Source organism: Triturus cristatus, chromosome 8 (assembly GCF_964204655.1).
Source record: "Triturus cristatus chromosome 8, aTriCri1.1, whole genome shotgun sequence".
Classification (NCBI taxonomy): domain Eukaryota; kingdom Metazoa; phylum Chordata; class Amphibia; order Caudata; family Salamandridae; genus Triturus; species Triturus cristatus.
In genome coordinates this window covers 531682840-531696630 of record NC_140591.1, presented here as the reverse complement: position 1 = coordinate 531696630, position 13791 = coordinate 531682840, and positions in this window count along the sequence as shown.

Here is a 13791-nt window from a genome sequence, read left to right as displayed (position 1 = left end):
TCTTCATTGGGACACTAATTTTGTAATTTGTTTGTTTAATGTCAAAATTGTATTGTATATCTATGTGCACCTTTTGTGTCGATATTCTAGTAATATAAACGAAGATCATTCTTCACAAAATAAGAACCAGCGTGTACGGTCTTGCCTTTTCTTCTGACATCTTTTATATTCCCCATTTCTTTTTTTATTATTATTTTGAGATTACATACTATATTGATAAGTATTAATCCGCATGAGCTATTGTCTCCTTACAGCACATGAATAAATATAAAGCAGATAGAGACTTACTAGACCTCATGGTAACTATTGCCTACCAACTCATCATCTCAAATTGAAATACCTTTCGGCCTAGTCTCATTTCACTTGTGGCGAGAATGGTTCACATTCCTAAGAGATGCAGACAACATCTCTTTACAGTGCTCCCCTTGGCGCCCATCTTATAGACCAATATGAAACTCACTAGATGTCTCTACAAGCCACTTTGAATCTCCATAATCTTACACCTTCTACAGATTACTGATCCACTTGTCCTCACACAAGTGTACCCATACTGGTCTCTTACTCCCAAACTTCATCAATTAAATTAACTTAATTTTACCTCCTGATCTGCATCTGATCCTCATGCAACACTGCTGCTATTCAATTACCAATCATACTATTGGCTTTTTATTCTGTTGTGCATATAGATATCATGAAGATGTTTGCCGAAATGACAACTATGGATTTTATTTAATGTTTACTCATTCATGTGCTTGCCATAATGTCTGCACACGGTGGCTTATATGTAACATCTGATATATGAACTATTTTTATTATAACTGTTATGCATACCCTATACCCTGCTCTTGCCTTCTGTACCCACTCTTATTGTGCCTTCATGACTGGCTTACCTAGAAGTGACATTATAAGCGTTGAGCATTGTCTGTGCCTTTAACTGGTTTTTCAAACTGTCACTCTGTTTGTATTAATTTTACAAAGCTAAATAAAAACTATTTGAAATCTAAAATGGAAAAAATATTAAAGTAAACTAATGTTAGATGTTGTAAACAGTGCACATATTTGTATTACCAAATAATGGGGAAGAGAAAATATTTTAACATTGTTTGCATGGAATATATCTTGCTACTCTGACTACACAATTGTAGGGGTCAAGAGTTTGTGAATGTATGCACATTCTGGGTGTATGGGCATGTGTGTGTGTGGCAGCTACCTTAGCAGGTGGCTCAGGTGGATGAGCTGGTGGGGTCAGTGGCTGTACTGATGGGGTAGGTGGCTGTGGAGGTATGGGAAGATATGGTTGTGCTGGTGGAGCTAGTGGCTTTGATCGTGTGGCAAGTGGTTGTGATGGTGGGTCAGGTGGCTGTGCTGATAAGGCAGAGGCTGCGCACGTAGAGCAGATGGTTGTGCAGTTGGTTCCAGTGGTTGTGCTGGTGAGGCCAGTGGCTGTGCAGGCTGGGGAACAGATGGCTGTCTAGAGTCTTCTGCTTGTGTTGTCCATAAAGATAGACTTTGGATAATTTTGAACATTCCCTTCATTTTCTTCATGGCCAAGTCATGGAGTCTTTCCTATAAATTTGTGTTTGATCTTGGTGCATTCTCATCATGTCTTGGCAACATTTCATAACCTTATCCAAGGCATGGGTTTGCCTGTCAGTCACTGAGGGCATCCTTTAAGTGGATCTGAAATTTCATACAGAGTAGACCCTATAGTATATTCTGCAGCACATCACTCCGTTGTTTGGATATTTTAACCCATCAACAATTAGGGACAATGGGCTTTTGGAAAAGTCCAACGTACGTGCCCTGATATACTACAAGAAAGGAGTACGAAGTCCCTCAGTAGGTCACAGAACACAGTAAGAGAGTTTATGTGATATCAAGTTGATAGGTTGTCCTCCAAGGAGGAGGGAATTCCTCCTTTCAGAACTAGGGCCCTCACCCACCCAGCAAGCTAGGTGTCATGCTTCTTCATATGGGCCTGCTCCTCATCAGGTCAGCGCTGCAGTACCCGACGGGCACCCATAAAGGGGCTCCTTACCGGAGATCTTTTGTTCCTTGCCGTTTAGGTGCCATGGGTGTGAGGGGCCTAGTACGTGCAGATGTAATGGTGGATGTGCAAGATAAAACAGGGGAGGGAATCCTCTGAATAAACTTTATTCTGGAAGGATCCCAGCCTGTTTAAAAATAAGGATTAGGAGAGGAGACTATCTGGCTATAATGTGTCAAAAAAGTGCTCTACTCCTTGATGGTCGACATGTTTCTCGCCTTGCAGTCAAGAATGATCTGGGACGATTCCTCAGGACCAAATGGAAAGAAAACTATCTACACCTAATGGTGAGGTGAAAAACTACCTACCACTCAGTGGTCCTATGAGGACTGTACCCGCAGGTTTAGTGGCCAACCTGTGAAAGGAACAAAAATATTTGAAAACATAATACATTAGTTAGGCATTTGTGATCACACATAAGTTCACTCCGTTACTCTAGACCTATATGATGATCAAAAGTGACCCAATCAATACACAGTGATACCTGTAGTTATCACTCATGAAAATTATAGATATGTAGTGCTATTAATGGGGTAATTATAGCACACCCGTGACTCTCAATAAAAACAACACCATTGATGATTAGGCTGTTACAACGGTGATGATCAGAGTTATCTAAACCTCACCAAATGTTTGTAAGATCACGCCTCAACAGTTACAGCGGGATACTAGACACACATAGTATTGTGTCTAAAAATGGATAAAGATAAAGGAAGGGCATTGATTAGCTGGTATGTTTGAAAACTTCTTGTCGAAGAATCTTGAAACCCAGTCAGTCAATGACAAAACAGTGGCACTGGGTAGGGCAAGGCAGTACGTAACATAGAACGCCCGTCCTCTTAGTATTAATAAAAGACCCCTGCTTCACATAGCCTGGAGTTATGGGAGGAGATCGCATAGTACTACAGACTACCGGGGGACCCAGCATGGTCAAGTGCCAGAGCTGCAGAACAGACGAGCATCCCCCAGAACCCAGTGGAGTAAGGAAATGGTTTAACTCAATCGTGGTAGGGACTGAATAGTTCTTAACTCAACCTGAACAGCCCTTGATTCCACAATCGCTTGCCTCCGTCAATTGCTGTAGACTGGGAGAGATTGTCAAGCATCTTCAATACTCACTTGCTCCAAATAGAAGCCCAGTGGTAGACCTACCCCGCACCGCTGCAACCGGGATGGTATTGTCCTTCGGTGTGGGCTCGCTCTTATACCTGCCGCAGCTGCAGATGGGGCCAGGGCGAGAAGCCAATTGGTTTCAGCTGTGGAGGAGTGTGTCATGTGACATTCTTGTCAAAACGGCCGAAGAGCTAATAAATAATGTCGGCCATCTTGAAGTGTCTGGGATGCTCATTATATAGATATTAGAGCGTAAAATCGATATGGCGTGACGTGTGTCATGGTCAAGAATGGGGCAAAAAAGTCCCAGATTTATGAATGCTATGATAAATATAATCATACACCATAAAAGTCAGAGGTGTGTGACTGGGTTTGCAACGATAGTCTGTTATTATAATCTTTCAATATTTAGGTCTCATGGCCTAAGGTGCGTGTATACATCTTGATTTAAGCCAACTGGATTTCTCTCAACCCATAGGTTTGAAAATAGCGTGTTGACGTGTGTTCAAGGAGGAGGCAGTCATTTGTTGGAATAGATGCTACCTCATCCACGAAAGGGTGGTCTGGAGGTAGTTGCACAATAGTATGGAGCAGTTTTGCAATCACGGTGAAAGAAGGCAGACATTTACCACTTTCCTCAGTATACAGATTTCTGCCATTGTGATCAACCCCGCTAGGGAACACTGTGTAAGGTTTGGCTAATTGTCAGTTATTGACAAGTAAACCCCAAGGGATTTCATCATTCAGTCCCTGATGGTCTGAGCCCAAACGATGCACTCATCTTTGTTCCATCCTAAAGAGGGAGGAGTGTGTTATCTGTGGATGACTTTCTAGGACCACCCACCGTAAGCTTTCTAGAGGATGTTTACAATCTTTGAAGTGTGTATACAATTTTGTGGTGGTTTTTTGGCAACAAATATTGCTCTTATGTTCTGTTATTCTTGTCTTTATTGTCCTCATCGTCATGCCTATGTATTTTTTATTGAAAGGGCACATTATGAAATACACACATCAAGTTGTGTTACAATTAGTATGTTTGGTGATCTTCCAGGTGAAGGAGTCAGACAGAGCTAACTCCTTTGTTGGTCTTGTTTGAGAGCATACCGCACATGAGCCACAGGCGTAATGACCCTGGGCCGGGGGAAGGTCCCATATGATCTCTGTTCATTGGTACTTGCTGGTTTCGGTCTGGTGTGAATGAGCATATCTTTAATATTTCTGGTGCGTTTAAATGCAAAACGGGGTCTGGGGATCTCTAGGGAACCTGTATTTAGAATTCTACAATGTTTGTTAATAACCCTCTTTATTTTGTTAGATTCTGGTGTGAAAGACGTGACACATGTTAATGTATCTGAGGAGTCTTTTGGTTTGACCTCTAGCAAAGTCTTCCGGTGATTATTCCTGGCTCTTTTCATTGATAGTGCTACTTGTTTAGGTGGGTACTGCCTTTCCAAAAGATTCTTGGATAAGGACTCTGCCTCCTTCTTGTAATCACTAATAGAGCTGCAATTTCACCTAATACGCAAAAATTGATCAAAAGGTAGATTGTCTCTAAGGGCTTATGGGTGGTGGCTACTGTATAGTAATAAACTATTCCTGTCAGTTGGTTTCTTGTATATGGTCATACTCAACTGACCATTGTCGAGTTTGATAGTAAGATCCAAAAACTGTATGTTTGTGGATGAAATGGAATGGGTGAATTTCAGATATTTGTTATTTGTATTAATCCACCAGGAAAAGTTATTGCATGTGGATAAATCACCACTCAAGAAGATGAGGATATCACATAAACTCTTTTACTGTCTTCTGTGACCCACTGAGGAACTTTGTACTCATTTCTTGTAGTGTGATATTTTAATCCACCCGGTGTCCTTCATGAGCCCATGCTGACCCCTGCATGAGATACCCTCTGACATGACCAGGAGGTTGACCAGCATGGAGGGGGTTGCTTGTAGGAAGTTGTGGGGAGTAGATTCATGCATAGGGGATATCTGTACCTCAACAGGGGTGTTCTCTCCTTCAGATGTTTGAGAGTAGGTCTGGGATGTACCTTGATGAAAGGCATGTGTAGGAGACTCGAACTGGGGTGTGAGGGTTGTGTAAAGGTGGTGGTTACATAGGCCTCAGTAGCCTCGGTGGCTCCTTGGGTAAATGTTGGGGACTGGCATTCCTTAGAGTGAAGTAGGAGGAACAATACTGGCCACACATGAAGTGCCTTTCAGTCTTTTAGACATTGGGCCAACAATGCCCTCCTTTTCATTCATGTCCTCCTACTCATCTTCATCCTCCTCATACTCTTCTTCTTATGCAGTGCTGACCACAGATATTGCTGCATGGAGGGGTATGGATTCTCTCCTCATACTGCCTGCCACCCTCCACTTGTAGATGGCACAGCATCATCGACTGACTCAGTGCCCCAGTACATAAAGGAAGAAGGTTGCAACAGATTAAGTACATCACATATACGTTATAAAGCTAAAACACAAAAGGTTAGTGGAGTGCATCTTCAGCTATGTTTGAAGTTACATTTAATATGGGTTTTGTGAATTCCAACATTTGATAGCTCAGAGATTAACAGGGATCAGATAAATAAACAGGGGAAATAAAAACTCAAATCACAAACTCCAGACACAGATGTGTGTGATTTGGATATCCTCTGTGAGGTCAGCTGCTGAACCTGGTTCTTTGAGGTTAAATTGGAGAATTGGAGAAAGACTTCCTCGATCCAGCAGCATGAAAAGTGTTTTGAAGGTTCATTAATTAATAATAAGTTAACATGAAAAGCTGAGACATAACAAAAGTACTACCCCCATCCACATCCATTCTTTGGCTGTATTTGGGGCCAAAAAGACATATAACAAGCTACTAGTTACAGGTACAATTTAATTGTGGGCCATTATGCAGCATAAATTGCCAAAGCTAGGACATGATTGAACATGAAGGGAGTAGTGCCCCTAAGGGGATCCACTTGGCAACAACATTGTGAATCACAGAACTATAAGTTAATCAGGTGCCTTGTAAATGTGTGGCCCATGGCTAAACATGCTCATGATATTGAAGATCTCATTTTAGAAATTATACCAGATATAATGTTTATTACAGAACATGGCGTAACAAATGTTCTGACCTGGACAATGCAAACATAGTTCCAAATGGCTACGTAATTACTCACATGGATAGGGTGGGCAAAAAAGGGGGAGGTCTACTTATAATTTTTTTAGATACTGTCCAATGTTTTAGTTATATGTTGCTTGGAATAATGGGTGCAGAGGGATTGTGATCACAGCTCCTATGCAGAACCTTTGATCTACAGGCTTCCAGGACAAGCAACTGGTTTAATTGACTAGCTAAATGATATTATTGCTCAATACTATATATAGTACACAAATTTTACAGTTCTTGGTAATTTTAATTTTTATATAGACAATGCGTAAGACATAATCACTCAAACACTATTGGATACACTTACTGCTTTTAATTTGAATCAATTGATCCATGTGTCTATTCACTCAGCTGGTCATATTTTAGAACTGATTTCCACTAATCTTCGTGCATTAACAATAGAGCATATATATAATTTGATTTGGTCAGATCATTTTACAATTACTTTTAATCGGGAGGATGTTAGAGTCGAAAAATAGAGGGTCTCTGATTGTAGCTATTTATACTGGAAATGGAGTCACATTGAAGATCATGATTTAATACACAGTTTAATGAGTTCCCTTCCAATATTAACTATAAATATATGGAAGTCAATTTGAAAGGTGTCATTCAACGACCTAACCATACAAAGAGGAGGTTAGCCTCACCTGTACTGTACTCCCCTAAAAGCATACGACTGGACCATGGTTGACATTTGAACTAGCATTAGAAAATAAAAAAAAATAAAAACTTGGGGGCAGATTTCTATTCCCAAGGGAAAACTTCCTTTTGACACTGCAGTGGCAGCCTTTGATTGGGTTAAGGAAAGAAAAGGAAGAGCCCCAAGAAAACTGCTGATCACAACAAAATGGCTTTATGGACTACCTCCTCTAAGACAAAACCCCAGAGCAAGAGAAAATGGAGGGAGCTAGGAACGCAACCAAGACTCATTCCAGGCTTGTATGAGCAACAAGGGGAGCCACATCACTGCTCAGGAATTTCATGAATGTCTGACTCTGAAGCACAAGGTAAATATTGGTATACTAGATATAATACCTGACGTTACTACAAAAGATGACACTTGTTTTGACATTTAACTGCCATACCTTATCAGAATATGATTGTTATGACTGATTCTTTGGGAGTGAAAAAATATCACCAGGTCCTTAACCACTAAAAAGAAGGCAGATTATGAATAGAAGTTCCATTTCAATTATCTATGCAAGGGTCAAGTTTTAATACACATCTGGACATTAAGGGCAATGAGTTATTCATATGAGATCTATTCCTAGATTGGATGAAACAGATTCATATTCTAAAAAGCCCTTGTCACAGTCTTTGACTTGAGTTTGCAGTTACGTGGATGACAGATGCTTCTAGAGAGCAAGTATAGATAGGAGAATCTTGGGAAAAATGGTAACTAGAGAGAGAGCAATGTTAGTTGATTTTTTGTAGGGGTGCTTGGAATTGGCGGAGTTCATTCTGTGGATTTCAGCAGAATTAAATTAAAATTCTGCCAGATTCCACGTAATTCATGAAGGGTTAGATTTGGCACTGCAAAGTGCAGTGCATACCCTTCGGTGCCTATACTTAAGTATGTAAGTGCACTGAGTTGTATCCACTCCAGCGCAGTGCATGCCCCTCAGTGCCCTTACATACGTATGTAAGAGCACCGAGGGGTATACATTGCATTCCACTGGTTTAAACAAGAGTGGAAGTGGGAGCAGAGCCTCTATGTTTAAATAACTGCAGATTAAAGTTTAACCTGTAGTGGTTTTAAACATAGAGGGACTGTTCACTGTTGTAGCCCTGTTTAAAAGCCAATTACAGTGCTTATTAATTCCCCAGAGGAGCAGCAGAATTTATTAGTAATTCCGTATTATATGAGTAACGTGGCATTACGAAATTCCTCTAAATCTGCTGGTTAAATTCAGCCCACCTGTACTTTTTTGACAGACATGGCATGACTGAAACACTTGACAAGAAGAGGTATTCTTAGATTGGCACATCAGTTGTCACTTAATATCAATCTAGGGTCTCCATCCGACAAACATGAGACTAGATGACACCTAAAATAATAAGAACAGAGGCCTAGCCATATAGGAAATTGTCTTAAAATTTGAATGGTCTCAAAGAATGTAAATGTGAGACAATTCTCCAATTCATTGGAGGCACTCCCCAGTCGCTATCCTTTTACCGCAGACATAGCTTCCCGGCAGAAATTGCAGTTTTATAGGAAAGTATGAGTACAATAGAGTATTCCACATGAGATATACAAGGGGTTCAGTGAATTTGCTATTTAATTCATTCCCACCGATGGTCTCCAATGGGATGAGTTGTTCTGGTTTTGAACCTACTTGAGAGGCACACCGATTTCTGATACGTGTATGCATGCCATCTCCCCTGACACAATGCACTCTTAGTACTTCATGTTCACTATTTTTTTATAAAAGTGAACATGAAGTATTAAAAGTTTATGGGGTGTTGGGGTGTTGTTTATTTGGGGTGAGTTTAATGCTACTATGGATGACCACATGGACTAATCCTGCACTCACCCTGTGTAGACTCTCAATAGCCCTGTATTAGCTACCTAGACCAATTGTATGTGGTTTTGTGATGTGTGAAAGAAGTGGCTTCCTCCAACAAAGGCCGGTACATTTTATTCGGCACTGTGTCAATCAGTTTTTTTAATTGATTAATTCTTTGTTCTGATGGCATATAAGATAAGGTATCAAAAAGCTACTTTGAATTAAATAATGTCTTAAATGACAGGCGAGACTTGTTCTGGGAGGCATATTAAACAGTTTTATGAGGTAGGGCTAAGGCATTCCTCAGATATCAGTAGCACAAATGGAATGGGCCTTCTCTGCAGCGTCACCCCCAAATGTTTTGCCTTTACCCACCCCTTTTTGCTGGAATTTGTTTTTGTTGGCCAAGGACTCTGTGCATTTTACCACTGCTAACCATTGTTAAAATGCTTGTGCTCACTCCCGTAAACATGACAAAATTGGCTTCCACCTACTTGTCATATGTAATTTACTTATACGGCCCTTGTAGGGTGGTATACCATATACCCATTGCCTGTAAATTAAATACTACTAGTGGGCTTCCAGAACTTATTGTGCCACCCACTTAAGTAGCCTCTTAAAACATGCCCTAGTCCTGAAATTGCAGCCTGAATGCAGTTTTAAACTGCCAATTCGACTTAGCAATAATTCCCCCAGCCAAGCCTTACGCTCTCCTTTAATTGCATATAAGTCCTGGTAGTGAAAAACTCTCAAATTTGCTTTTCACTTGAGGGATAAAAAAGTAGATTTCCTGTATATAAGGAGTATAGGACCTATATTATGTTAGCATGATGCATCTATACATATACTCCCTGTTTAATATATATGCTTTTGCTTGGAGGAAACTCGTTTATTTCCTCTCTGTATATCTACTTCTAAAAGAGTAGGCCGAGAACCATACAGATGCCATCTTCTGAACATATGCTCGAGCACGGGCCGTGATCACGCATTGATCACGTGCAGGTGTCAGGCCCCAGTTCATCTGAGTTACTGGTAGCAGCTGAAGGTAAGCTGTTTTACTCGACTGTTCTAAGACTCAAGGTCGCATCTGGCTTTGGGGGTGATAAGCGCATTCCTGGAGGCACCGTGTCTACACTCCCAGGCACCAAGACGAAAGGGCGTCACCCCTCCTGACCTCATCAGTAATAGATAGTCAAGCCTTTGTACTGGTCTGATGTGTGCCATATATGGTCCTTTCCTGGAGCTCGAGGGCCAACTGGTATTTTTCCTTTCACAGTGATTGTATGTGTTGAACTGCGAAGTATATAACCTCATGTTTGAATACGAGCCAACAGTCTTCTCGGCGCACCTGATGGGTGAGGTTCGGAGAGGCTCCTCTATAGAGTATTTTGTTTAATAAACGATTGAAACTTCTTCACTGCCAACTGACTGATTATTTGGTAATGGTATTGGGACTATTGGTAGGTATAATCCTTTAGTTTATTTGTATGGTACATCAGTTGGCGACTCCGCCGGGACTCCGTGACTGGGTCCTCCTCCCCGTAAACGGGTGGTAAGGACAAGGGGTAATTCTGGTCGAGCGGGTGGACGGAAAAAGGATCCTATGAAAATTAGCCATCTTTGGTATGAACTTACTCCGCTCTCACGATCAGAGTATCCCCAGCTGCTAGTGACCCTTCACCAGAGTCCTACGGGCGTAACTCAGGAGCTGATCGTGTTGGTCTTCAGGAGTTGGCAGTGGAGAACACGCAATCGTACCTGTGTGCACCAGGTGAGTGGAATTGTTTTGATGTTCTTGGCATGCACTGTTAAGCAGTGCTTTTGAAGCATTTAACTGTGTAAGTATTTGGTGGTCAGTGTACCACGGAGAATCTTGGGGGTCTGACGGGGCAGCATTGTGGTGGCTGCACATACAAATGCTTCACGGACTTTTTGTGAATAATAGAGATGCCGATCGGAAGCCCGGTGTGGCACGTGTGGTGCGCACCCGGCCGGACTGCTCTCGGAAAAGCCTGTGGCTGTACCTGGGTAGCCTTGGGAACACATCTGAAGCAGTGCTAATGAAGCGGGCTTAGTCAGAATAGTCCCAAGAGTGAACCAGGAAGGCTGCGGGATGGTCTGTAGGTCGGTCTGTGGTTATACCTGCCTGACGGTCTCTTGGTAGTCTTTGGACTGCTTGATTTTGGTATCTGTCGGTCTTGGAATCTGAATTTGATTGATTCTCCACCAACAGGAGTCGACGGGCCCTGTTCTTTGTTTGAAAAGACGTCATTTTGAATATCTTTGTATGTATATATATATTATTGTCTTGTGTATGTGTGAATGAGCATGAGGTTGTATGTTTTGCGAATTTTTGAACATGGCCATGTTTGGAAGTTTAATTTTATGATCGAATGAGGAACGCGTGACGACAATAACCAAGCCGTGTTTTGGATGTTGTTGCCGCCCTAATGATACGCGTTTGGCTGAAAGTCAACCTGCCCCGCCTGAGGGTAGCCCAAGTTATGATATGTATGTAAAGCACCTCTCTTGTTTAATACACTATGGCATAAATATACAAAAAATAATGTGGAATCACAATGGCCCTTAACCGGGTCTTTTGATGAAAAAAAGATAAATGTTCTGCAGGATTGATTATTTTTTAAACGTAGTCAACAATCAAAGTTTGACTCCCTAAGCCTGTGGCAGAAGGAAGCAAAGCGTAGACGTATGCGGGAGGAGAAAGTATGTAGGATGAAAGGAAATCAGACGATTACGCAGAAAGCTATGGCTTATGATAAAGCACAAACTGAACAAGGGATTGATTGTGCAGACAGACAATTTAGATTGCAAGTGGATAAGACCTATGTGGCTAGGACTGAAGCGGAAGATGAGATAGAGGATTTATTGGATACTCGTCCACCTCCACCTTATGCTCCGCAGCGTATATATCCCGTTGTTCCCCCGACTCTAGTACAGGCCCCTTCAGCTTCCGCCCCTGTTGATTCCCCTTCCCTTGCCTCTCTGGGAACGTCCTCTGTTTTGTTTCTCTCAGTGTCTGAGACGGCTACTTTATGGCCTGTTACACTGCCGTCTTCCGTTACGTCCACAGCTGTTTTGTCTCCCCCCACCCCTGTGTGGGCCTCCCTTTTTGCGAGCACGACCCCATCTCCAGCTGTTTCGACTCCATTTCGTGCTGCGGGGGATTTCGACGCACAGGAGTTTTTTACTCATTCGGCTATAGGACCGAATGAGAAACAGATGATTGAGAATCAGTCATCCCAGTGAATGCGACAGCCTATTTACACTATAACTGATATATGGAACACGCTTTGAGACTATGGGCCTGTTATGCAGCAACATGCCTTGAAACACATGGCTGCACGTAATATTACTCTCTGGGAACAGTGTTTTCCAGGAGGGATGGCCCCCCCAAGTGATGTATGACATCCGGGACAGGGCTCATAAGTCTGAACTTAGCCCGGATGAAGTGTATAGAAATGTGGAGGTGTTATTAAATTATCGAGAACGGATTTATCAAAAGTGTCCCTCGTGGGACACTCAGCATCCTATGCGAGAAGTTCACCCTATCTTTCATCCTGAAATACCGGAACTAAAGGATGACCACGGTGTGGTGACTAGACCTCGTGTAGAGGCCTGAGTGCAGGAGCAATGGGTTTACACCCCCTGGAAGAGGAGTGAAGTCCTCTCGCTAAAATCACAATTACCCGACCCCCGTAAGAATCCCACGGCTTATTATAAAGAACTCACAGAAGCGGCCTCTTCGGCCGTCATGACTTTAGCTGACATAGAGCTATTTTTTGCATTGTTAGTTCCCGTTGACGTATGGCATCAGGTGCATGATCAGGACCATGCTCAAGAATTCGGCGGAACATGGGAGCAGATAAAAGATTGGGACAAGGATCGTAAGCCTGGAGATAAGCCGAAACCTGAATTATTGGGATTACCTGGCTGATTTATCACTTACATGCATTCCGTAATTCTGCCTCGAAAGGTGGATTGGGACAAATTTGAGGGCGTATTCATTGATTTTAGTGGACAGTATTTATCGTTGGAAGGCGGTATACGATTACTTGTTAAACGTTTTGTGACCAATTTGTTACCAGAAGTCTCTGCACGGCTACAAGCCGCTGAAAGTACCTGGACCACTTCCACACCCTCGGTAATATTGAGTATGGCCCAATATTATGAACATAGAGAAAATGAGAGTAAGGATAAGATGGAAAAGAGAACGAAGGATCTTAAAACACGGGTGTTGTTGCAACAAGTTGCTCAAGGACGAGGCAGAGAGAGAGACGGTAGAGGGTTCGTCCTGAAGGGGGCGGGAACTGGACGAGGCAGAGGGCCGGCTGTCATTTTGGTAATAAATCAGTGTGCTTATTGTAAGGAGGAAGGGCATTGGCGATTTCAGTGTCCGTTGTTGCCGGCCCAGAACGGGGCTATGAGAAGTAGAGGAAGAGGTCGGGGAAGTGTGGATCGCAGTGATATGCGACGAGAAGAGGCAACGCAAGTTGGACAAGAAAATAATTATTTTGATAATCCAAGAGGGAGGCAGTATTATAATGAGGAGTGTGCAATGGACGCGACCGAAGGGTATGCTTATACATAGGATAGCCATGGACAGAGTGAGGGCCAGGTGTCAGTACCCGTTGATCAGCAAGGACCTTATGTAGAGGCACATTTGATGGGGACATCTGAAAAGTTTTTAGTTGATACGGGTGCAATGAATAGTTCTATTTCTCATTCCCTGGTCCCAGGGGCTGCTCTGTCCGGGTACAATAATGTTTCGGTAGGATTCTCGGGAATTCCGGTGGTGAGCCCCATCTCCAAACCTACTCCTTTTACAATTGGTCCTGTTACGATAGACTCCCCGTTTCTTTTGACTTCCCATTGTGGCGAAAATTTGTTGGGCTTGGATTTGTTGAAGAAATTACATGCTAAGATTCATTTTTCACCTGATGG